Source organism: Pleurodeles waltl, chromosome 1_2 (genome assembly GCF_031143425.1).
Source record: "Pleurodeles waltl isolate 20211129_DDA chromosome 1_2, aPleWal1.hap1.20221129, whole genome shotgun sequence".
NCBI classification, from domain to species: domain Eukaryota; kingdom Metazoa; phylum Chordata; class Amphibia; order Caudata; family Salamandridae; genus Pleurodeles; species Pleurodeles waltl.
This window is the reverse complement of record NC_090437.1, coordinates 493,078,830-493,105,482: the sequence shown is the minus strand read 5'-3', so window position 1 is coordinate 493,105,482 and position 26,653 is coordinate 493,078,830.

Below are 26,653 nucleotides of genomic sequence, written 5' to 3'. Positions count from 1 at the left end.
CTGGGTGGTAGGAATTTTGTGGATCCCAGCATAAAACCTATAGTTTGTGTGACAGAAATGCAAGAACAAATAGAGTTTTTATTCAACATTTCAGCTTTGCAGAGTATTCTGGGTAAGAAAACTTTGGGGAATCCACACAAGTCACGCCTCTGTGGACTCCCCCGGATCTCTAGTTTCCATAAATGTCTGGGTTTAGTATGTTTCCCTATATGGCCGCCGAGCCCAGGACCAAAAAGACAGGTGCCTGCCTTACAAAACCAGTTTGTTTTGTGATACATAATTTTGATGTCTCCACAATATGATTTGGGTGGTGAAATTTGGGGCTGAAATATTTTTTTTTTTTTTTTTTTTTAATTTAGCCCCTGGCAGACACCTACCTTTCTATTAAAAAAATATGCTCCCAAGCAGGGTGGTCCGTTTGCCGAGGGGCCCGACCCCCCCAAGTGAAATCCCTGGTGTCTAGTGGCGTTTCCTGGACCTCGATCGCAGCATAGCTGCGATCGAGGGCTAGGAAACCTGTTCAGGAAGGCCTCGTTTGAAGGGGAGAGTCTCCCCTTTCAAACGAGGCCTTCCCAAACGTCAGGAAGGCGGTTTGGGCCCGTTTTCCCCATTGGGGCTGGTGAAAACAAAACAGTAACGTCACAAAGGGGTGGGTGAGGGGTCGGGGGAGACACGGAAGATCTTCTGTGTCTTCTGGGATTTTTTTAAAAACGCCCTCCCTGGTGTGGGCCACTGGTCGTGACCTGCACCAGGGAGGTAGTGTGGGCATCGGCCAGTGGCCGACGCCCACACTGTAAGAGTTAAACAATCTTGAGTGGTATATTTACCAGGGCATAGACTGACAACTAGATTTTTTTAGAGAGTTTCTCGAGCTAAGAGCGGTTTAGTCTATTCATTAGGTGAGTCTTGAGATATTTTTAAAGACATTAAGAAAGGGGCCAAGGTTTAATGTGAGTTTGCAGGGAGTCCCTTATTTTGAAGTCTTTGTAAGAGACTGGGCATTAAAGAATATCTTTCTTTCTGAAGTGAGAAGTTTCAAAGAATGGAAGCGATTTCCTCTTTAAATCTCTCACACCACCAGAGTCCTTTAGTAGCACTACCATTTTGTTTAGGGGAGAGGGGGAAAATCAATTTTTAGTGGAATGACCTTTTGTTTAGTGACATCTGTCATATTGCTGATGCCCCCACCAAAGGATGACACAGGAGACCTGTAGGGGTGCGCACTTTCTTTATTTATTTTGTTCTCATCGGCCCACACGCAGGCCATTGGCAGGCACGTCCTTTTTGTCTGGGGCTGGACCAGAAGTGTCCAGTCATGCCCGTATCCCTGCCTTGGTCTCTGGTGATCAGAAGCGGTGTCCAGTGACCACACGTACACCTGGTGTGCCTGTGGTCCTAGTGCCCCATGAAGACATTTCAACCCTTTGTTGAGAGAAACAACAACAAAAGCTAAAAATAATATGTCCATTTCTTACAGTCCTCTCAGCTGTCCATGTACTATGTTCTCCTTGAGCCACTAAGTATGGAGATGCAGCACAGAGAGAGAGAGAGAGAGAGAGAGAGAGAGATTGTCTTGGCAGTTATTCTGTTGGTTAGTCCTCACAGTTCTTCAATCAGTCTTTTGGGCTTCCTGCTCACTCTTGTTGGACCGGAGCTCTCCTTTTCCTGGTCTGTTTTTTCTCTTGCAACTTTGGTCTGGAAGGGGCCCTCCTTGTGTGGTGGAGTTGCTTCTATTTGTTCCCCTTGCTTTGCTGAGGGATGTCCGTCCTTCACCTGACCGTGCCTCTCCTTCTCCTTCGTCTGATGTTCTGAACTCTCTGAATTGAGAGGTGTCTCTAGTCATGAAGTAGGATCCTTCTGCTGATGTAACCATCAACCCTTTGATGTTGGTTATCTTGAGAGGTGGCTCAAGAAAGGGCTGTCAGATTTTTGTATTTTTCATTGGTGTACAAGGACCGTGTCTCCCAGCTTTAGGCCAGAAGGCATGGCATCATGAGTCAGCTTGTTGTTTCATTTTCCTCTTTGCTTCTTGGTCACGTGCAACGATGTCACTGTGATCCGCTGGGACTTTGGGTTCAAGTTGAGGCAGATGGGTCCTCCATGCCCTCCCTAGCACCAGTTCTGATCGGCACTTCCTGTGGACCTATGTGGGGTGCTGCGGTAGTCCCGGAGCACTTGGTCCGGGCTTGTCCCACAGCAATTTGTGCTAGTTTTGCCCAATGGACAGCCTTTTTATGTTAACCATGAACCTTTCCACCATGCCATTTGCTTGTGCCCACAGTGGTGTTGTTTTCCTGTGGTGTATTTCCAAGTATGCCATGAACCTGCGGGACTCTTCTCCTAAGAATAGGGGTCCACTGTCTGTCGATGACATCTGGTGTACTATGGGAAAATAAGAGTATTCATTGATGACAACAAACAGAGATCAACTGCTGTCCAAAGGCCCATAGAAGTCAGTGGCCAGCGCTGTCCAAGCAACCTTGGGTAGATCAGACATGCGTAGCTGTTCTGGCTTCGGTAACCTGCCCGTTATCTGATAGAGGTGGCAGTTTGTGACCATGTCTTCTACCAGATGATTGAGTCCCGGAGGCCATACTTTCTCTCTCAACATTTTTTTGTGGCCACCAAGCCTCATGTGCCAGGCTGACTGTCCTCTTCAAAGTGTATTTGGTATGACTATCCTGGTGTTTGTAGCAGTATCCCTTTGTCTGTTTCTGATAGCTCCACCTGTACCTGTTTGAATGCAAGTACTTCTCTGCACCTTACTCCTTTGTCTACTGGACTGCTGTCCGTCACATGTCTCCATCTCTGTTTTTGCATCAGTCATTTGACTGTTTGTAGCATGACATCAGCCGTTGTCTTCTGTGCCAGTTCTTCCAGTGTTATTGAGGTTGGTATGTTTTGTCGCAGCACAAAGTTGATGTATTCCTCGGCCATAGTGAAAGCCTCTATTGTCTGTGGTAGAGGACGTCACAACATGTAGTCAGCAGGGTTGTGCTCCTTTACTGGTTTATGCACTATTTTGAAGTCATAGTCCATCAAGCGCACTCCCCATCTTTCAAGGTGCAGTGACATTTTTGCATTGGGGTTTTCATAGATTGTGACCGGTGCCTGGTGGTCTGTCATGATGGTGAATGGCTTCCCGTAAATGAGCATGTAGTAGTGCTCACATGCCCAGTCTGCCGCTAGGCTTTCTTTCTCTGGTTAGAAGTATGCTTGTTCGACTTCCAACAGGCTCCCACTTGCATATGCAACGATGTGCCTTGGTGAGTCTCTTTTGGGCTTGTGTTGTGTGAGGATGGCTCCTAACCCCACTGGGCTGGCGTCTATGGTGAGCTCTGTGCATAGGGATGAATCAAAATATACAAGGTGATCAACGGTGGTGACAGCTCTCCTTATGTTCTCGAATGCCTAGGCACAGTTTGAGGTCCAGCGAAATGGCTGTCCTTATTTGGTCAGCTCATGAAGTGTGGTGCTCACCGGGGCAAAGACTTTGATGTACTGAGCACAGTAGCTTGTCAAACCTAGAAATGACCTCACCTCTGCTACCTCTGCTTCAGGTCGTGTCCTGCATAGTGTTTCCACCTTGCTGGGATCTGGCCGCATCCCTTTTTGGGAGAAAATGTGTCTGAAGAAGACGAGTTCTCTTTGTCCTAGGTCACACTTGTTCAGTGGCAGGCCAGCGGTTTTCAACTGCTTACATACCTCCCAGAGTACTGAGTCATATTCATCATCTGTGTGACCAAATACTAAGATGTCATCGCTGTAGTTCAGGCAGCTTTTTACTGGCTGAGTCACTCATCTAACCAGTTCTTGAAATATTTATGCTGCTGCACCGAAAGAGCCCTAAGTGAGTGAAAAATATTGTAAAGTATCAGGACTGAGGGTCTAGTTCTAGTTGATGGAAGCCCTTGAATTGTTCGAGTTTGGAGAATACAGAGGCCCCAAAGAGGCAGCTGATCGTGTCATTTAAGTGAGGGCCTGGGTGTCATTCTCTTTCAATGGCTGTGTTCGGTAGGCACATTTCGACGCATGTACTTATTTTCTGAGTGCCCTTCTTCACCGCAGCCACAATGGGGGACACCCAGTAGGTTGGTCCATCCACGGGCTCGATGATATCTAATGCTAGCAGACTCTTCAGTTCTTCCTCTACCTGCGGCTGCAGGTGCACAGGAACTCTGCTGTGGTTTTAAGCCACTGTCTTGATTGCTTCATTGATGTGAAGGGTGACCCTTAAGTCTTCCAAGCCCTTTGAGGATCACAGGGTGTTCTCGTAGGATGTTGTGATGCTCAGTCATGTGATACGTCATGGCTATGAGGCCTATCACTTGTGCAGTGACATTACTGAACAGCCACGGCGCTGACATATCTCCTTGTAGGACATGATCCTCTTCTTTCACAGATACAGCATTTTATGTGAGCGTCTCTGGGAATTTTCCCACATTTACTATGGGGCGTTTCGTACCCCATGTAAGTACGTCAACAGTGTAAGGCAGCAGTGTAGGCTTGGGTTTCATTTTTTCATACTCCGAAACGCACATGATATTACATGTGGCTCCACTGTCAAGTAGGAAGCATGTTGTGTGATTTCTGACCTGCAGATCTACAGCTGCTGTCTTCTTTATTCGCCGTTCATCCATTAGTTGAACATGTTCTTTGGCAAGGGCATCCTTCATGAGATATAGATGTTCGTTGGCTGCCTATACATTGGCGGCATCAGAATCGGTGGAAGAGCTGCGATTGCATACTTCTGTGTGACAATCATGATGATTCGAGGTCATTCATTACTGGGCAGGTTGCCCTCTCGCCGTTTTGAGGTGGCCGCCCATGCAAACGCTTGCAAAGTGGTTGTCGGGGTTGCATTTCCGGCATTTGTGTCCCATGGCTGGGCATGCGCCGACATGTGGGTACTCTAGGCTGCAGCAATAATACGTCTGTTCTCATATTTCCTTCAGGGGTAGTTGTTGTTTGTCATGTCTGTTATGGCTGCTGGCCATTCGGTGAGCTTGTTCTATTGTGCGTGTCCTCCCATTTTCCATCTGAATGGAACGTGCAACGTGGCCCTGGCTTCTGACCTTGCCATGGTCAGTATTTTGTCCAGCGTGTATGTTTCTTTGAGTATTTTCATGCGGAATCCAGTCGAGTGACATCCTTAGATGATGGACAACCTGACTGCTGCCTTGTTGTTGAGTTTGTCAAATTCGCAATAAGTGACTAGTTTATGCAGTTTAGTCGCAAAATCATCAAGCAATTAATCTGCTCGCTGGCATGGCGAGTTGAAGTATAGTGTTCAAAGTTGATGTTTCGCTGAGGGTCCAAACTCTCTGTGAGGCATTTTATTAGGCCTTTGTAGGTGGTGAGGGACTCAGGCAGGAATGTTGCTATTAGGTCTTCAACATCATCTCCTACCAGGCTTAGAAACAGGTCCCTCGTCTGTTCATCAGTGTAGCCATTGCAAGTAACGCTCATCTATTGATCAAAGCGCCTTATTAATTTCTCCCAGCAAGCGCCCTTCATTTGAGAGTCAAAGAGGTTGAATGGCAGAGGGCATATGAAAATTACCCTAGGAAGTGTGCCTTCATTGCATTCGTCAGCCATGATCAGAGAGGCTGCTCTTGTTGTGACTGCAATGTGAGACTGCATGTAGGTGACCCGCAACAGCTGTGATTGTCACTGTTTGTTTGGCTCTCTGTGGATGGTGTTGGTGGAACATATGGGCCCACGCTGTGCTGTTGCAGTGTTCTTCGCTAGTCCATGTCTGTATCTGTGCTTGGCAGGTGTGCAGTGATTAGAGATTTTTTGTAGTCATTTTTCAGAAGGAGCAGAGTGTAATCAACATATTGGTGAAAGGTTATCTCAAGTGTAGTCAACGTAGCACCAAGACATACAAATTAGAAATTGAAAAGTAAAGAACATGTATTGATTCCTAAGGAATGCTACAAGGGAGTTGTGAGGGTCTAAATCGAAAGCTTCGAATCATATTGCAAACAATGTTTTACATAGGGGTGAACCATCTGAGAACTGTGGCAACAATTCCGATATTCTTGGTAAGAATATTAAGAAAGAGTCTCATAGTCACCATATCACAGGCTGATAATAGAAACAGTAGGACTAACAGTCAGGATTGACCTTTGTCAGACATCTGCAATTTATTACCAACAATCTTCAGAAAACTGGTTTGAGTGCTGTGCCCACTAGAGAACATTATTGAAAGTCATCCTGCAGATGATACTTGCTGCTGTATTCAGTAAGTTGAAGTGTTACAACATTTTCAAGAATCTTCACTAGAAATAGAAGTCTAATCTTTAGCAAAGTAGAGGAGCTCTCATTGTAAGTAATATGATTTTTACGGGGTGCGGCCAAGATGGCTGCCACATCGACAGCAATCTAGAGAGCACCGTGGCCAGTCCGTATAATATCCTCAAATAATCTTTCCCATCCAGCCCAGCCCATAGAATATCCTCAAATAATCATTCCCATCCAGCCCAGATCTTCAGCTGAAGACAAGCCAGACACCTGGGTTTAATACTACTGACACTGTACAACTGTGGCAGCGGACGGATAGCGAGCACAGCAGGCCTTCAATGGCACCGGTATGGCCCTGAAACTACGCTAGTCCTGTGAAGTGCCGAAACCAAAATTGGCACCGGTGAGCCTTGCAGCAGCTAGGGCGACCAATCCTTATCACTCCCTCATGGTGTCCCGAGCAGACATCATTACCCTGCACATGTGGGCTTTCCACCCCACCTGGTCCAAAGAGAAGTGCTGCTGTACGGGGCCTACTAGGACACTGGACTGCCCCCTCCCTACTGGCCTGAGATCGAAAGGCCTGCTTACAATGGGGCAGGCAGAGCCCGACTTGAACTCCTCCTGAGGCTGTGGATAAACTCCACTGGACCTACAATGAGCGGGCCTACCAATGCCTGTGCCCCTGAAGCCTGAAGATGAGGATCTCATCCTGCATGGGGAGCGCTAACAATGCTCTAAGGGGTGCCCACTGCCACCTGCCTGGGGGACCTTTACCCCTCTTGACCTAGCATCTTGGAAGGACGTGAAGGGGTTCGCTGCGCTGATCGCCCACTCCTTAACTGCCTGCCAGCTGATGAATAGCCCTCCATTTGTTTGCACAAGACTTTGCCCACCAGAGGACCTTTGCCCCATTTGACCTAGCATCTTGGAGGGATGTGAAGGGGTTCGCCGCTCTGATCCCCCACTCCTTAACTGCCTGCCAGGTGATGAAGAGCCCTCCATTTGTTTGCACAAGACTTCGCCCACTGGAGGACCTTTGCCCCACTTGACCTAGCATCTTGGAGGGACGTCAAAGGGTTCACCGCGCTGATCGCCCTCTCCTTAACTGCCTGCCAGCTGATGAATAGCCCTCCATTTGTTCACACAAGACTTCGCCCACCGGAGGACATCAAGGGTGTGACACTATCCTTCTGGACTCCACGCATGAGGGCAAAGTTCGATCGCAGCTCGTACAGCCGCATGTGAGGTATTCAAACTCTACACCAGCAGTTCCATAACACACCCTAAAAGCACTGGAGACCAACCATCCACCTTGTCATGGCGTTGCTATCAGCAGACATCACGGTGATCAAGCAATACCTGCAGCACTGCTACCCCTCTCCCACTCACGTCTGAGATCACATTGCATAATATAATGATGGGGCAACCCAAGACCACCAAGCCCTAAGCACAGGACTTCCTTTACCTGGCTCCCCCCTCCATTCCTTCGGATCACACCTAATATACCCTTAGTCATCTGGAGGCAACTCTTCATGCACACTCCATCCAATTTGAAAAGGTACTACAAGCCATTCTGGACACTAGGACTTCTTTGGAGACCAAGATCAACACTGTTTCCCTTGAAGTGAATCTACTCAGGTCTGATCTTCATAAGCTGGTGGATCGGGTGGATGAAACTGAGACCTCCCTGAGACCAGCAGTGCAGGAATTGAACTACAAAAGCAAATGAAATCGCTGATTGCGGAGGTGGCCTCCTTACACTCAGAGTAGAAGATGCTGAGGGACATTCCAGATGCATTATTATCGGTGTATTGGGGTTTCCTGAGCGATCAGAGGGCCCTTGCACAGACCTTTTGTCCAGACATGGCTGATAGACACACTGTTAGCTGGCAAGGCTCCTATGTTTTTCTTAGTGAAGAGAACACACCAGATACCTGGCAAACCACCTCCTCCAGGTGCTCCACTGTGGCCTATCACTGCTCGACTTCTTAATTTTTGAGACCAGAACCTGGTGCACCAGCAATTTTGGGTGAGGGGCCCCTGGAAGTATGAGAATGTCCCAATAACTGTATATCCTGACTATACGGCTCCACTATGGCCTATCACTGCTCGACTTCTTAATTTTTGGACCGGAACCTGGTGCTCCAGCAATTTTGGGTGAGGGGCCCCTGGAAGTATGAGAATGCCCCAATAACTGTAAATACTGACTATACAGCGGAGGTCCAAAGCCTCCATAAATCCTATGCAAGGGTCAAACAACGCCTTCAGGAATTGAACTTCAAATATGCCCTTTTCTTCCCTGTGAAACTGCAGGTAATTAATGGCAAGACATCCCATGTTCTCTCCACCACAGAGGATGTATGGACCTGGCAACATGCCAAGGGCTTAGTTGATTTAGTTCATATTTCTTCTGTAGAGTCTGCCTTTGGTGAATGGCTGATGCCGCGTCCCCATTGACGTAGGCAGGGACCCGCCATGGCCGAACTTCCCAGGATCTTGCAGTGGACAATCAAGTTAGGGTGGTGAAGGAGGCATCATAAGACAGCATGGATCCCTTTGCCCTGCTGTGAGATGAGCAACCCACAGAATCTGACTCAGACATGGGAGGCTCTGGATCATCAATGGCTGATAGCCACTGTGGCCCAAATATTACACCACAGTCCGCTGATGACTTATAGTAAGTGCATACCTGTGCCTTGTGTGTGAGTGTCTACAGTTTGGCCTACAGCTGTAACTACACTTTGCTCAGGTAAGCCAATGTACATTTTGCAGGCTGGATGGTGGGATACCTAAAACAGGCTCCTGCCACGGACATAATGGGCCTTTGCATCTGTCCTCACAGAATCTCTATGAAAGGACATATACCTCTGGGAGGCATGGGGTGATGGGCTAAGGTGTGGTGAGCTGCTGAGTGAGGCATGGCGCATGCAATGGATCCAGCGTCAGGGAGCTGACACAAAGCCTTGGACATTTCTTACAACAATGCAACATGGGTATCCGTTCCATAAGTCCTATACCATGATACATTGGGATGACGTGGAATGTGAGTGGCATGTCTACTCCTGCTAAGTGATACCACATTCATGTCTAACTTAGGCGTCGCCACACACATATCTCCCTGTTGCAAGAAACACATCTCATTGCTACTGAAGTTCACAAGGTCCACATGAAGTGGCGGGGAAATATTCGGCATAGCAGCATCAGCATATGCCTGCAGCATATGGATTGCTTCTGGGAATCCATATGTGGTAGATAATCACAGAGTTGACACCTTGGGTCGATATGTGATAATAAAAGGGTACCTTGATGGGGCTCCACTGACAGTAGCAGGACTGTACTCTCCCAACTCGAACCAACCTGATTTCTTCAATATGCTTACTCTTGCACTCTCACATGCACCGGGCCTTTGGGGAGAGGACTTCAACTGCGTACCGGATGTGACTTGGGACCACTCACTCTCCCCACTGCGCAATGCAACATGCATCAACACAATGCAATATTTTTGTGAATTGCTAACACACTGACGGTTGCACAAACATGTGGTGCATGGGTCATCCGGTAGAACGTGAATCTTTGACTACTTCCTGGTCCATGACACCCATACCTGACTGGACTTAATATTATGACCCAATAGGCTGGAGTCTCAGATTGTCAGATTGGAATATCTGGCCTGTACGTTACTGGAGCACTGCCCCTTACAGGTGGTACTCCATTGGGGAAGGCTGCTTCTGAGCATTCCCACCTGGTGGCTTCAATCTCAGGCATTACTTGACTCCCCCTCCCCATTCTGTGAAAATGTCTTACCTGCTTCACTCGATACTTCAAACTCAACAAAGGAACCACCTCCTCTGGGGATCTGGAGTTTGATGCACACAAAGTGGCTGTGACGGGTCACTGGATGGCTGCCACATGGGACGTCTGTCACTTATAAAATGAACTCATCATGCTAGAGAAGGAGTTACACCCTTTGGAAAAGGGAAATGGCTACTAACACTGCAGGGATTGAGCACCTCCGGTAACTCTATAGGCAATGCAAGGAGGTGGACACACACCTGGGACAGCATGACTATAAATGTTGCTTGGCTACGTTACATGCTGAGGGTGACCGATCAGGCAGACTGCTGGAATGGCTGATCATAGAGGACCTGCAGCACACCCCGATTGGTGCTATTTGCTGCGATGATGGTTCATTGATAACTACCAGGCAGGTATTAATGATGCATTTCGGGACTATTACTGCATATCGTATGCATCAGAAGGTACTCCTGATCCTATCTGGATGCATGGGTTCCTACATGAATTGCCCTTGCACCGTCTGTCCCCGCTTAATAGGGCTGAGCTAGATGAGCCGATCCACCTGAAAGAAATCAGAGCAGCCATAACCCGAACTGCCAGAAAAAAATCCCTGGGCACTGATGGTTGCCCATCAAGTACTGCTCCACTTTCTCAACACAGCTCTCTCAACACTTATTGGATGTGCTTACCGAATCCCAATCAACCGGCCATCTACCAGACACGATGAGTGAAGCACTTGTTGTGGTCCTCCCAAAACCTGAGCAGGATCCTCTGGATGTATGTTCATACCGTCCATTATCTCTACTCAGTCTTCATTGCAAGATTCTAGGGAAGGTGCTTGCAAATAGGTTGCTTCATATAATTATTAGCTTTATACATGCTGACCTATCAGGGTTTCCCAGGATGCAACAACTTTGTTAACATCCGTCAGTTACTGAGATTCATCCACAACACACCCCCAGAGATACAGGGCAGAGTGGCAGTCTCTCTTGATATTGAAAAAGCTTTTGATACACAAAGCTGGGTCTTTCTATTGTCCACCTTGGGTACCATAGGCTTCGGATCCATGCTTCTTAGCTAGATTTGCACTGTGTACTTGAGACCGATGGCTAGGAACAAAACAGGCTAGATAATCTCTGAGAATTTTCCCATCTAAAGAGGCACTCACCAGGGATGCTCTATCTCGCTGCTGCTTTTCACAGTGGCCATGGAGCCCTGGAGCTTCAAAAGCTTTTTCCAGGAACTGAACTAATATGAGGTCAGACTGGCGCCGGAGGCCCTAACTGTACTGCAGAGACCCTTAGTGGAAGGGGGGGCTGGGTGCACCAAACATTGAACTGTATTACGCAGTGGCACAGCTTTAACGGCCAGTGTGCTGACTGAGTGCAGCCCCATGCCCTGAGTGAGTGGTCATTTGTGATGCCCTAGGAGAGAGAAATATCTACATTTGGTTGATGGATCAGAACTTTCGACCCCAACAGGAGTTGGGCCAGATGACAGTGTCACAGGAATGCTGGCAATGCTTTGTGCCTGGCAATATCCAACATATTCCCTATGCACCATCTATTCCACTAACACATTTTCTGGGTAGTCACATCTTAACTAGAGGACATGACCTGGCACCATGGCAGGCAACAGGGATTGAACAAATAGACAAACTCTTAAACGAAGGGGTTCTTATGTCCAGTGCTTAATTTGTAAATAAAAAGGTGCCAGTGCCCAAAGCCCTAAACACATGGCTGCTGCAATTAAATGTGTGAGCACGGAATACTGAGCGGCATAATCCTGAAGCAATCTTGGGCCTCTTTAAACACATTTACAGCCACTCCCTGCCCCTTCAGCTCACTCTTACAGCTTTCTGCTTTCTTCCTTTGTGACTCTTTTCTGTTTTCCTCTTCCTCCATCTTTCCCATATGTGTCTTTTGCTAGCAGTAAATGCTTGAGGCAGAAAAATAAGTGCCAGTCCTCAAAAATAAGTGCCCGGCTCCGCACCAGAAACAACAAGCACAAATTAGGCACTGCTTATCTCCTTCTCAGATAGCATTGACACTTATAATGTGGTGTCTGGCCACTTTCTGTTGTATCACGCCATTCAAAGGATTTTGAGGAACATCTGGAGGCAGGAGAGGCAGAACCACCTTCGTCATCTACTTTACATGTTCTTGTGACGCATGGCAATGCCTGCTGTGCCATCTCCTTGCTCTGCTGATCACTACTCCCTGGAGCGATGGGGGACACGGGAGCTGCACCAGCTAGGTGGAACAATGCTCCTCCACAACCACTGACAGACAAAACATTGGCTCGTGCTCTACAGCAAGTGAAAGAGGTGTCCAGAAACACCTGATTCCACTTCATACAATTTAGCTACATACATCATACCTAGCTATCTCCTCACTGCATTAAATGCATGTTCCAAGCTTAGATGTCTGTGTGCCCCCATTGTCACTTGGAAGATGCCGGTTTTTATCACATGGTGTGGGAATGCCAGCAGACATGCGGAAATGGCTCCAAACACTCCTGCAATGGGCTTGTGCAGAGGCCAGCAGACTTCACATACTACGGTCCAAAGGGGGTTATAGTGAAGTGTGGACTAAGACAACTGGATTGTTAATATTGAGGTCAATAATGATACTTGACCACAATGAAGGGAACATACCACAGTTACTTTGGCTGTGTTCAGGTTACAGTCACATGGATATACCCAAGAAGCACATTCGCCTTGACGGATGGGCCCTACGCTAGCTGGCCACGCGAATGGCCAAATTCTGCAACATGCAGTGCCATTGACTATATGCCACAGTCTCCTATCCCTGTGTGCCCCATGCCCATGCTGCTCTTTTCCGCCCGGCTGGCTTACACTCCGATGTTTAGCTACACACATTCCAAGACCTGCATACCCTGCCTAACACATGGCTCTTTGTTTTTCCGATCATCACACACACTTACAGAATTTACTCCTGCAAAGATGCAATTGCTTGTTTTATCTGCTGAGAAATGCTACATTTGTTTACTATGTACTATGTTATTGCCTCTTTATGTATCCAGTGTGATCATGAAAGGTTCCTGCTGATACTGTTACCAACCAAGAAAAATACATGTAAAAAAAAGTAACATGATTTTGCATCATATAATATTGTCCAAAGGTCACAAAATGTCACTTTCATGACTTCTGTGCATTACCACACCTAAGCACCTCATCCACATTCACAAATGAAGCAAATAATTATAGGAGGAGATGTATTATTATTTAGCTCAGTGCAGCACAGCAACCAAAGTTGCTGCATTGCATAATGGAAGTGTGGTGTTCCTAACAAACGATTCTGAGAACAGAATCATTCATCATGGAAACAGAATCTGTAACACGGAGAGGGTGAATTGGGGAACGCTGAGGTGGCAGTTGATAAACTCTAGCCATGGCTGATGGATGAGGCGTCTTATTGAATAAACCTACATGAAATTATCAATGCGCTTTTATGCTTCATTTTCCAACTTTACATTGGCGACAAGCAATGTGTGGATTGACACCTCAACATAGCACGGACAGTCGGCGTCATGTATAAACAGCTTTCATTAAACAAAGGGAACTTATAAATGTGGTGAAAGGTGTCGACGACGGCGTCTGTGGTTATTGAGTGGATTGCTTCGGGCAAAGTAGTTGAGGAGCAGGATTGGCAGAAGAGTCATTTCTGCGTGGCTGCGACTTCAGTTCGTGTTTGACGAGGATTTCAAAAGGCGTTTGAGACTGCATGACTCCCTGGATCAAGACGAGGGGCGTGCGTCTCTTGGTATGAGGAGCCTTAAAGGGACAGGCAGCCTTACAGGGGCAGGCACGTCAGAAGGTTTCCTCGGAGGTAAACAAATAAGAAATGTTTTTATTGTGAAGACGAATGAGGAGCCTTAAAGAGGCGGGACACCCAATTCAACAAGGAGCTAATAAACATTTCTGATTCAGACAGAGAGTGCTGGTGTCATAGCAATGCGTTACACATTGGCGAGGGGTTGCAATGGATTAGGCTGAAGCCAATTTGTAGCTTCAGGCCTCATGTTCAGAATTTGGCTTGCTTAAAAAAAAAAAAGGAAAAAGAAGTGTTATTGGAATTTAGTGTTATTCCTGTTGTTCAACTGAGTTTATAGAGAACCGATAGTTTCAAGATCAATTTAAAATATATTGAAACTTTGAGATGCATGAGAGCACACGGTGACAGGCACATCTCAACTTGGAATTATTATTTTATTTTTTTATTTTCTTTCTATTCTTAATCAGATTACTACCTGTGCACAAATTGAGAGAAGAATATTGTAGTTATGAACACAGTATTGTGGGTAAAGAAAATTTGCTGAAATTTCAAAATGTGACTCCACCTCCATTTTTCCTAACTAGCCCTGGAGAGCCAGTTATCCGTGGGCTAAATGGAAAAAATATGTTTATTCATTATGCAAGGGTGTGTGGTCCAACTGTGAGTGCTGAGAAGAAGCATACGTTATTAATGCATTGTATTGGTGGGGAAAGACAAGAAGTGTTAGAGAATTTACCAGACCTGAACAGTGAAGAAGTGAGAAATTTAAATGAGTTGGAAATATGTGTATTGAAATTGGACAAACACTATTCACCAAAGGTAAGCACGATTATGGAAAGATATTATTTTGGGAAGAGAGAGCAAGGGAAAGATGAGACTGTGGGGGAGTACATAACAAGTTTGAGGAAGTTAGCAGCCTCGTGCAAGTTTGGGACTTTGGTGGATGAAAGGGTTTGTGATCAATTTGTGCTGAAGTGTAGTAGTGATAAGATTATAGAAGAGTTGTGGTTGAAGAACGAGCCATCTTTAGAGGAGGTTATCATGGTGACGAAAAGGGTTGAACACATGTTGAAATGTGTCATGGAATTGCGTGCAGTTAAGAAAACAGTGTCAGGTGAAGCTGAGAAAATTGAAGAAGAAGTATGTGAGGTGAGAAGCAAGGATGTTGTGGGTGAGAAAAAAAAGAAGAGATTGCGAAATTTAAGGGTGAGTGTTTTAGATGCTGTAAGAGTCGGCATAAAGTGAATGCAAGTAGTTACCCAGCTTTGAGTGTGATTTGCAATGGGTGTGGGAAAAAAGGCCACTTTTAGAAGTGTTGTTGTATTAGAAAGAAGAAAAATAATAATAATAATCTGATGAGAGAAGTTAAGGAGGTTTCACAGGAAATTGTTTTCCAAGTTGACGAGCAATCAGATAGGAGAGAACATCCTAGTGAAGTTGTTCTCGTGGAAGGTGTCAGGCAGTTGATGCATTTTAAGTTGTGTTCACAGTTGACCATTATTTCTAAACTGAATTTTGATACTATAGGGACAAAGAACAGAAAATTAAAAGAGATGGATGTGTGCCCTGGAGGTTATGGTGTTTACCCTATTAAGATGTTGGGTTTCTTTGAAGGACATCTGGAGTTAAAAGGAAGGCATATTGTAGGAAAAGTTTATGTCTCAAATAAAGGTGATGCTCTTCTTAGTTGGACACATCAAAAGTTATTAGGTGTTGTACTTAACCCAAATGCACAACCACAGGTACAAGTTCAGGAAGTAGGTGATTATGAGTGGAAATTTGTACAAATGATTCCAGATGTATTCTCAGAATGCTTGGGCTGTCTCAAGGGGTACAAGCATAAGATCAGGTTGAAGAAAGATGCAGTACCTATAGTGGCAAAGGTGAGGAGGATTCCGTTGGCATTACAAAAGCCAGTGGTGACAGAACTTGAGAGGCTAGAAAAGTCAGGTGTGATTGAACAGGTACAAGCAACAGAATGGTTGGCTCCCATAGTAGTTGCAAAGAAAAGTAATGGAGAGATTAGGTTGTGTGTGGATGTTAGGGCCTTAAATAAGGAGATAGTGGTTGACAAATTTCATCTTCAGAACATAGAAGAAATAGTTTCCATGGTAGGAGGAGCAAAGTATTTCTCCACTCTAGATTTAGCATCTGTGTACCACCAGGTGTAGTTGGAAGAAGGTTCAGAAGAACTTACCACATTTATAACACCTTTTGGTGCGTTTGAGTTTAAAAGGATGCCTTTTGGTCTTGTTTCAGCTGCATCAGTATTTCAACGGGTTATGAGCAAAGTACTGAAAGACTTGAAGGGAGTGAAATGCTATCAAGATGATGTCTTGATTTTTTATGACACAGCAGAGGAACATTTTGATCGTGTGAATATGGTTTTGGAATGTTTAAACTGGGCAGGACTCACTCTTAAAATAAAGAAATGTTGTTTTGGTGTGTCTGAGGTTGAATACTTGGGACATCTGATCTCAGGTAATGGAGTAAGACCCAAACCAGGCTTAGTCAATACTATCAAGAAGTTGGTCACTCCTCAGACTAAGGAGGAGGTGAGTTCCTTTCTTGGTATGGTTGAGTATTATGGCAGGTACATAAAGAATTTGGCAGAAAAATTGGTGAACATGAGAAATCTGTTTAAAAAAGGGAGAGAATTCAAGTGGGACCTACAGTGTGAAGAAGAATTTTGGTGAATAAAAGAATAGTTAGAGGGCGCACCATGTCTACAAGCATTTAAACCTGGCAGGCAAACATTTATTGTTACTGATGCGAGTGTAAAAGGTTAGAGGGCTGTGCTCATGCAAGAAGATAAAGGGAAGCAAATGTTGATTGTGGATGCATCAAAAACATTGAGTGGGGCAGAGAAAAAATATTCTGTGATTGAAAGAGAGTCTTTAGCTATCTTCTGGGCTCTTAGAAATTTTAGATATTTCATTTGGGGAACGGATTTTGTGGTATTGTCTGATCATAAACCACTAGTTGAAGTTTTTGGTAGCAAAGGTTTGAATTACATTTCTGCCAGAATAAGAAGATGGCTAATTAGACTACAAGAGTTCAAGTTCAAGGTTGTATATTTACCTGGTGCATTGAATGTGAGTGCAGATTGTCTTTCAAGATTAGTTGATGTAAATGAAACTGGGCAAAAACGTGGTAATGAACTAGTGATGGAAGAAGATGTGTACGAGATTAACAGTAACGTGGATGAAATCACTGGTGGTGCTATAACGGAACAAGAGTGGAAAGATGCACTGAAGGAAGATACAGAGTTGGGTAGTAAAGTTATTGAAGCAATTGAAAATGGGAACTTCATTAATCTAGAAAAAGTTTGGAACTTGATAAAAGAAGAATTGGCTATGGATAGGTCTATGTTATTAAGAGGTACAAGGTTAATTCCACCGTTTAATTTGAGAAATAAAATAATAAATCAAGCCCATGATGGTCATCTTGGGATTGTGAAAACAAAAGAAAATTTGAGAGCTAATTTTTGGTGGCCTGGCATGGATCTGGAGATTGAACGAATGGTTCATGTGTGTGTCCGGTGTTCATGTAGTGACAAGATATTGAAAGCTCATAATGTACCCATGATTTGTAGGAAATTACCAAACAAACCGTGGGATGAAGTGGCAATTGATATTGTGGATCCTTTGCAAAATGAACATTCTACTCCGTATCTAATTGTATTAATGGATTTGTATTTCAGATGGGTAGAGGTTAAAAATGTGAGTTATATTTCTTCTTTCAGTGTGAAACTATTTTTGGAAGACATTTTTAGGAAAGAAGGTTTTCCTAAATTAATTTTATCTGATATTGGACCTCAATTTTGTTCAAAGGACTTTGAAAGTTATCTGGAAAGTTGTGGCATTATACACAAAAAATCTGCAGTTTACCATCCTGAAACAAACGGTGCTGTGGAGAGATTCAATAGGGACATAAAAGAGAGCATACAACTGGCTAGAGTGAATGGTATTGATTGGAGAAAGGAGCTTCTAAGAAGAATAACAGCTTATCGCTTCTCTCCACATACAACCGGTAAATCACTGTTTGAACTTTTCAGAAGAAGAGTGCCCAATACCAAGTTGTGTCTAGGATGGATGTATTGGGTAAAGAATAATTTGAATTTGAATGAAACGGACTGGAGAAGAAGAGAGGAAAGCTTAGTGCTCAAAAGGAAACAGGATTTTGACATAAGGAAGAGAGTTTGTAAGATGGAGATAAAAGTGGGTGATGTAGTAAAAATTAGAGCTCCTGTTGGATGTGCAGATTGGTCAAAATACACTAGACCTTCATAGATTACCAAATTATTTAGGAATGCAGTAAACGTGTCAGATGGAAGGATATGGAATATGAACAGAGTGGTTCCTGTGAAAGGGTTGTTGGGAAAAAACTTAGTCTCTTCAGGAGAAAGTGGAAACATGGCGACTAAACAATCATTAGGGTCTAAATGTAGTGATAAATGTACTGAGAGAGAAGTTATGTATGAAGAAAGGAAAAGTAGTAGGAGGAAATTTACTCCTGAAAATTTAAAAGATTATGGCCCTCATTACAACCCTGGCGGTAAATCCCGCTTTCCGCTGTGCTGAAGACCGCCAACATACCATTGCGGCTGCCTAATTCCGCTACAGGTATTACGACTCACAGCTCCGAATCCGCCACAATACAGACACCCACACAAGTCCGCCACACCAAAGGTCAGTGATAATCTGGCGATACCAAAACCCACACCTTCACGCCAACAAGAATACGCCCACACTATCACGACCCATGAATCAACGCGGCGGTCTTTCAACCCCGGTAATCCATTGGCGTAACACACAGCCGCGCTCAAAATACATACACATTTACAAAACACAACCACATTGGACAATTCTAAATACACACACCTGATACACATACACACACCACACCCACACACCCAATCCAATATAAAGCACACACCCATATCACCCACAAACCCTGAAAACCAAAATTTTTAAAGAAGGCCAGATAGAGAGATTAGCTAACACAACACCAGCATCCACAGACACACAACACCATCACTTATACAACATCCACGCACCTCAAACAACACACACCAACACATCACAACAGACAGCACTTCACACATCACCCACAGCACATCATGGCACCTCAAAGACACCCCAGGTATTCAGAGGAGGAGCTCAGAGTCATGATGGAGGAAATCATCCGGGTAGAGCCACAGCTATTTGAATCACAGGTGCAGCAGACATCCATTGCTAGGAAGATGGAGCTATGGCGGAGAATCATCGACAGGGTCAACGCAGTGGGACAGCATCCAAGAACACGGGATGACATCAGAAAGAGGTGGAACGACCTACGGGGAAGGTACGTTCAGTGGTATCCAGACACCAGATTGCTGTACAGAGGACTGCCGGTGGACCCCCACCTCCTCCCCCACAACTAACAACATGGGAGGAGCAAGTCTTGGCAATAGTGCATCCTGAGGGCCTCGCAGGAGTAGCAGGAGGACTGGACTCTGGTATGTCATATCTTAACTACTTTGTCCCCCCCCATCCTACCTGCATGACATCACATACTCCCACCCTCACCCTCACACCCATCACCCCAACACCCCATAGATACCCCACTACCCACACATCCCAAAACCGAGCCCTGCATGTAACACCAGTGCATGGACACCCATCACCAAAGCATGTCCAGTAGAGAGACTCACTCATGCCCCAAAATCACCAATCACACAAGGGCCACTGCAATAATGCAAGCACAGGAGTAGAGGTTAACTCACCCATTGCACAAGATGGCACACACAGATACTAAGATTATGCATTCACACCCCAACAGGACCCCTACCCAACGTCACCGGACAGGAGGTGCCAGACATATCCAGTCCCCCCACAGAAGAGGACCACATTGACGACAGCAGCTCTGCACGCCTGGATCAAGATGACCAGCCCGGCCCATCAGGGACCTCAGGACAGTCGGTTCCCCTGACACAGTCACAAACCACCACTGAACCTCCCCCCTCAGGAAACACCGCCACAGCACCCACCCAGCGGATCCATCCCTCTGTCCCCAGGACACGTCAATCAGCAGTGTGTCCACCACTACAGGGAACCCAGGCAAACCCACTAACACAGGACGATCAGTGACCTGGGGACAGTGGCAGTGGGCACACGGTTCAGGGGGCAGAGGCACAGGATAAGAGGGAAGCTGGGAGGACTGTTGTGCGACAGGGGGACGACAGGCCCAGGGAACCCACTCTCCACGAGGCACTCTCCAACATCATGGGAGCTTACCACCATTCCCAGGAGACCATGGGAATGGTATTGGCCAAGTTTCAGGAGACCCAGCGGCTGCAGGAGGAACACTACCTGGGGATCAGGGAGGACTTGAAGTCCATCAACACCACCCTGGTCACCATTGCAGGGGTGTTGGCAGACCTTGTCAACACCATGAGGGACACAGTGGAACACCAACGGGCCTCTGACACTAGCCTGGACGATGAACAGCCCTCCACCTCCGCCGGCGCTAGTGGACAGGAGGCACCGGCACAGGAACAACAGGCCACCAGCACCCCACCCCCTGCAGAAGGAGAACCACCCCACAAACGGTCCCTGAGATCCAGGAACAAGACAGAGAACATTGCCAAGACCCCAGCCAGGGAACAAGCCCCCCTTGAATGTCACCCTTCTGTCCCACTTTGACACCCTGTCCACCTTAAACTGCCATTGCTCCACTTCCTATGCCCGAATGGACAATGCACCTGTGAAGCAAATAGACTGGACTCTGCCATGGACATTTCTCACCATCACCCCAGCCCATTTCACACCCCCCTCCACTTATTTGCACAGAAATAAACACACTTGAATCACAAAACAATCTGGAGTCAGTCTGTGCTTTCACAAATGTGTAATTGCAAAACCTCTGGAATATAGCAATGTCAACGTACTTGTTCACATACCAATGTAACACAGCTGTAGGCCAGCAGTAAACATAGCAGAGGGCACAAAGTGGGACGCAGATCTGTGAAATGGAAAGGCAAAGTAACAAGTCAGGGTCCATACACTGAGTGAAAATGACAGACTTATGCTAGCTCCAACAATAGTATGAGATGCGGGAAGCAGTTACATCTTCTTACCTGTGTCTCACTGTAAGTATTGCATAATGATGTTGTTTTGGTTGTCTACATCTTCTTCTTCTGCCTCTTCTTCTTCACTGTCCACAGGCTCCACAGCTGCCGCAAGACCACCATCTGGCCCATCCTCCTGCAGAAAAGGCACCTGGCGTCGCAAAGCCAGGTTGTGTAACATACAGCAGGCGATGATTATATGGCACACCTTCTTCGGTGAGCAGTATAGGGAGCCACCTGTAAGGTGGAGGCACCGGAATCTGGCCTTCAGGATGCCGAAGGTGCGTTCTATAATCCACCTAGTTTGCCCATGTGCCTCATTGTAGCATTCCTCTGCCCTTGTCCTAGGATTCCTCACTGGGGTCAGTAGCCATGACAAGTTGGGGTAACCAGAGTCACCTGCAAATGTCGAGGGACAACTGTTAGACAGACACTAACCCTTAGGGACAACCCCATACCCAGACACCTATGTCAACTGTGTTGGGACCTTGGGCTCACCTATTAGCCACACACGGTGCCTCTGGAGTTGCCCCATCACATAAGGGATGCTGCTATACCTCAAAATGTAAGCGTCATGCACAGAGCCAGGATACTTGGCATTCACATGGGAGATGTACTGGTCTGCCAAGCACACCATCTGCACATTCAGTGAATGGTAGCTTTTCCGGTTTATGTATACCTGTTCATTCCTGCGGGGGGGGGACAAATGCCACATGTGTACCATCAATGGCACCAATTATGTTGGGGATATGTCCCAGGGCATAGAAATCACCTTTCATTGTGGGAAAATCTTCCACCTGAGGGAAAACGATGTAGCTGCGCATGTGTTTCAGCTGGGCAGACAACACTCTGGACAACACATTAGAGAACATTGGCTGAGACATCCCTGATGCCATGGCCACTGTTGTTTGAAAAGACCCACTGGTCAGGACATGGAGTACAGACAGAAATTGCACTAGAGGGAGGATTGCTGTGGGATGGCGGATAGGTGAAATCAGGTCTGGCTCCAACTGGCCACACAGTTCCAGGATTGTTGCATGATCAAGTCTGTATGTGATAATGATGTGTCTCTCTTCCATTGTCGACAGGTCCACCAGGGGTTTGTACACCTGAGGATGCCACCATCTCATCACCTGCCCCAGCAGATGTGCCCTGTGGAGGAGAACAGCGAGCAGAGGGTCATCCAACACTTAGGTATCACAATGTGTTATTTGGTAAAACGTTGGAAATTCGCAATGTGCCTTTATCTGTCCATATTCCAGGCCTAAATAGGTGTGGCGCAGTTTTTTTCCATGCCATGTGGCCCCCTGAAATGGCGGCTGCCTGACCTGTAAGGTGGTACAAGGTGAAATGAGGTAACTGCGCTGGCGTTGTACACCGTCGCGGTGGGCGGTCGAAGAATGCAGCGCAATTCAGCATTGGTTAACATTGGGCCCTATGGGTCCCAGGAGCCAATGACGATGTACGCCGGGGGTGACGATACGCACTGCCGCGGACGTGGCCGCCATTTTCTCACTGTTCCCTCACATGATACCTGACCTTCAACAGGAGAGGACCTACACTGCAAGTGCTGCTGTGACCTGTGTCTGGAAGCGACGATGGCTACAGTGTCTGGGGAAAGGGCCCCTGCCTTCACTTCGGAGGAGTTGGAGAAACAGGTGGATGGGGTCCTCCCCCAGTACACGCAACTGTACGGTCCTCCAGACAAACAGGTGAGTACACTGTGAGCATGGTGGATGGCACATGATTGTATGGAGTGTTGTGGATGGAAGAGGATGGGCAGGGGGACAGGCCAGCATGTCAGGACTGTGTGTGTATGTATGTCTGGGCCAGGGTGTGAGGTGTTTGGCAATGCGTGAGATGAAATGTACGGGAAAGAAACATCCATTTTTACATCACTTTTCCTCTAGGTCAGCGCTCGCCAGAAGAAGGGTATTTGGCGTGCCATCGCCAAGGACTTCCGGACCCTGGGGGTCTACCATAGATGGAGCACCCACTGCCGTAAAAGATGGGAGGACCTGCGCTGCTGGAGCAAGAAGATGGCGGAGGCCCAGCTGGGGATGGCCTCCCAACATAGAAGGGGTGCCCATCGCACCATGACCCCCCTTATGTACCGGATCCTGGCGGTGGCCTATCCAGAGTTGGATGGGCACTTGAGGGCATCACAGCAGCCACAAGGGGGTGAGTACACTCTAATTCAGCTGACTCTGCGCGCTTTACGAGGTGTCCGGGTGGTCGAAGTGGGTTCCCCTAGGCCAGGGTGAACTTTGTAGGCTAGGTCCCTTGTTAGGCAGGCTCTGTGGCACCCAACCCCACTACTGGTAATAGCCATCTACACCTAGTTAGGCTCCTGTGACTTCCAGGTGTGCAGCAATTGGGCTTAGGCCTCGTTCCCCATGGGCATGTGAATTTGCTAAGAACTGTTAGTGCATGGCTTAGTGCATAGAGCTGCTCCCTGTGTGTTGTGTCCTCCAACGGTAGTGGTATTGCATGCACTGAACATGTGTTTCTTCTGTCTTTCTCCCCCTTTTTGTTTTGTCTCCCTGTACTTGCGTGCATTAGCATCATCTGGCGGAGGAGCAGTGGCACCGGAGCAGGAGGGAGCTGCAATCCACATGGCCCTGGAGGGTGAAGCAATGGAGTCTGAAGACACCAGTGGGAGGGAGGGCGAGGGGAGCTCCACGATGGGGACAGGAGCATACACCAGCGACAGCGACTCCTCCTCTGATGGGAGCTCCCTTTTGGTGGGCACCTCTGTGCCCACCGCATCAACAGGTACAGCCGCCACCCCCCCTATCAGCACCGCCCTCCCAGCAGCCCCTCAGCGTGTGTCCCGTGCCTGCTCACCCTGGAGCGTGGACATCTCCTTCGCCCCAGGCACCTCGGCCCTGCTCCAGTCAGCCCTGCTGCCCTCAGTGAGGAGGCTATTGACCTCCTGAGATCCCTCACTGTTGGGCAATCTACCATTTTGAATGCCATCCAGGGTGTTGAGAGGCATTTGCAACAAACAAATGCATACATAAAGGGCATTCATTCTGGGCAGGCAGCCCAACAGAGAGCATTTCAGGCTCTGGCCTCAGCACTGATGGCAGCCATTGTCCCTGTGTCCAGCCTCCCCCCTCCAACTTCCTCCACCCCGACCCAATCCCCTGTACCTCATCCTATCCCAAGTGCACCATCAGACCACCATGCACACTCATCAACACACAAGAGTGGACATGGCAAACATAAGCACCACACATCCCACAAGCACTCACACAAGCACCATCCCCATGCAGACACAGCAACATCCACTGCCTCCACTGTGTCCCCCTCCTCCATGTCCTCCTCCTTCCTCCCTGTCTCGTCTCCACTCACACCTGCAAGCACTACATTCTCAGCCACTACCTCCATCACCAGCACGCCCATCACCACACACCACTCACGTGCAATCACCACCCCCACTGCCATTCACACATCCCCAGTGTCCTCTCCCAGTGTGTCTGTGAGCCCTCCTCCCAAAGTACACAAACGCAGGCACACACCCATCCAACAGCCATCCACCTCACAACAGCCTCCGGCCCATGCACCTTCACCCAAATTCAGCAAACGTACACCTCCTACAACCACTACCTCTTCCTCCACTCCCAAACCCCCTCCATCTTCCCATCCCAGTGTGTCTAAGAAGCTTTTCCAGGCTAACATTGACCTCTTCCCTATGCTTCCCCCAACGTCCTTCCCGTAGGGCCAGGCTTTCCAGGTCCCAGCCCAGCACCTCAGCCACCAAATCCCCAGGCACAGTGGTGCCAGCAACTGCGGTGTCATTGAGTGCGCCACCCCTCAGGGCTGCCAGTGTGCCACCTAGCGAGGCCAAGGACATTCTGCCACCTGCCAAGGTGAAGAAGGTGCCCACATCCCGGAGGGAGAAGCCGCACCTACCAGCCACCAAGGGCTCCTCCAAAACCAAAGAGGACAGTGGCAAGACACCTGCGGCACCATCAAAGGTGGGGAAGGGACACAAGCCGAAAAGCAGGTCAGGACAGGGCACGGTGGCTCCGACTGAGGGATTAGAGTCACCCCTTCTGTCAACCACTACACCAACCTGTACGGCGGCGAACACCGCCACCGTCACTGCCACATGCACCGCCACCTGCACCAGCACCACCACCTGCACCGCCACCAGCACCGCCACCTGCTCTGCCACCTGCACCACCACCTGCACGTCTGCAGCCTCAGCAACAGTCCCCAGCATCTTCCCCAGTGGGCAGCCGTCCGAGGCTGCAGGAGACGTCCTGCTGTGTCCCTCAACAGGTGCTGACACATGCACCACCGCCAGCACCTCCGCCACAGACACTGCCGCAAGCACCGCCACTAGCCCCGTGGCGTGCTCAGACAGTGGCACCACAGCTGACATGGCTACCATCCGCAGTGGGCAGCCGTCCGAGGCTGGAGGAGACTTCCTGGACCCTGCCCAGCTTCCATGAGGCATGACTCTCATCACTGTTTGCACCTGCAGGTGGAAGGCAAAGCCGCAGCAGGGTGGGGTATGTCTCTGCCTCCATGGCGTATTATGCTACCTGTTCCTAGGCAATCTCGTGGTACACACACCCATGTGAGGTAATGGGACCAGCCACACTGCATGTGGATTACTCTGGGCACCAAGCCCCCTCCAAAACCAGTGGAGAATCACATCCACTACATCAGTCCTTGGCAGGATGAAGCACTCTGGGCACCAAGCCCCCTCCAGAACCAGTGGAGAATCACATCCACTACCTCAGTCCTTGGCAGGATGAAGCACTCTGGGCACAAAGCCCCCTCCAGAACCAGTGGAGAATCACATCCACTACCTCAGTCCTTGGCAGGATGAAGCACTCTGGGCACGAAGCCCCCTCCAGAACCAGTGGAGAATCACATCCACTACCTCAGTCCTTGGCAGGATGAAGCACTCTGGGCACAAAGCCCCCTCCAGAACCAGTGGAGAATCACATCCACTACCTCAGTCCTTGGCAGGATGAAGCACTCTGGGCACGAAGCCCCCTCCAGAACCAGTGGAGAATCACATCCACTACCTCAGTCCTTGGCAGGATGAAGCACTCTGGGCACAAAGCCCCCTCCAGAACCAGTGGAGAATCACATCCACTAGCTCAGTCCTTGGCAGGATGAAGCACTCTGGGCACAAAGCCCCCTCCAGAACCAGTGGAGAATCACATCCACTACCTCAGTCCTTGGCAGGATGAAGCACTCTGGGCACAAAGACCCCTCCAGAACCAGTGGAGAATCACATCCACTACCTCAGTCCTTGGCAGGATGAAGCACTCTGGGCACCAAGCCCCCTCCAGAACCAGAGGAGACTGTTATCCACTTGAGAGACTGTGGCTTTGCACTTCTCAGGATAAAGCAGTGTGCAAACCACCCACTGGAAAGACTTGAGAGACTGTGGCTTTGCACTCCCCGGGATAAGGCAGTGGGCAAACCACCCACTGGAAAGACTTAAGAGACTGTGGCTTTGCACTCCCCAGGATAAAGCAGTGGGCAAACCACCCACTGGAAAGACTTGAAAGACTGTGGCTTTGCACTACCCAGGATAAAGCAGTGCACAAACCACCCAATGGAAAGACTTGAGAGACTGTGGCTTTGCAAGACTTGAGAGACTGTGGCTTTGCACTCCCCAGGATAAAGCAGTGGGCAAACCACCCACTGGAAAGACTTGAGAGACTGTGTC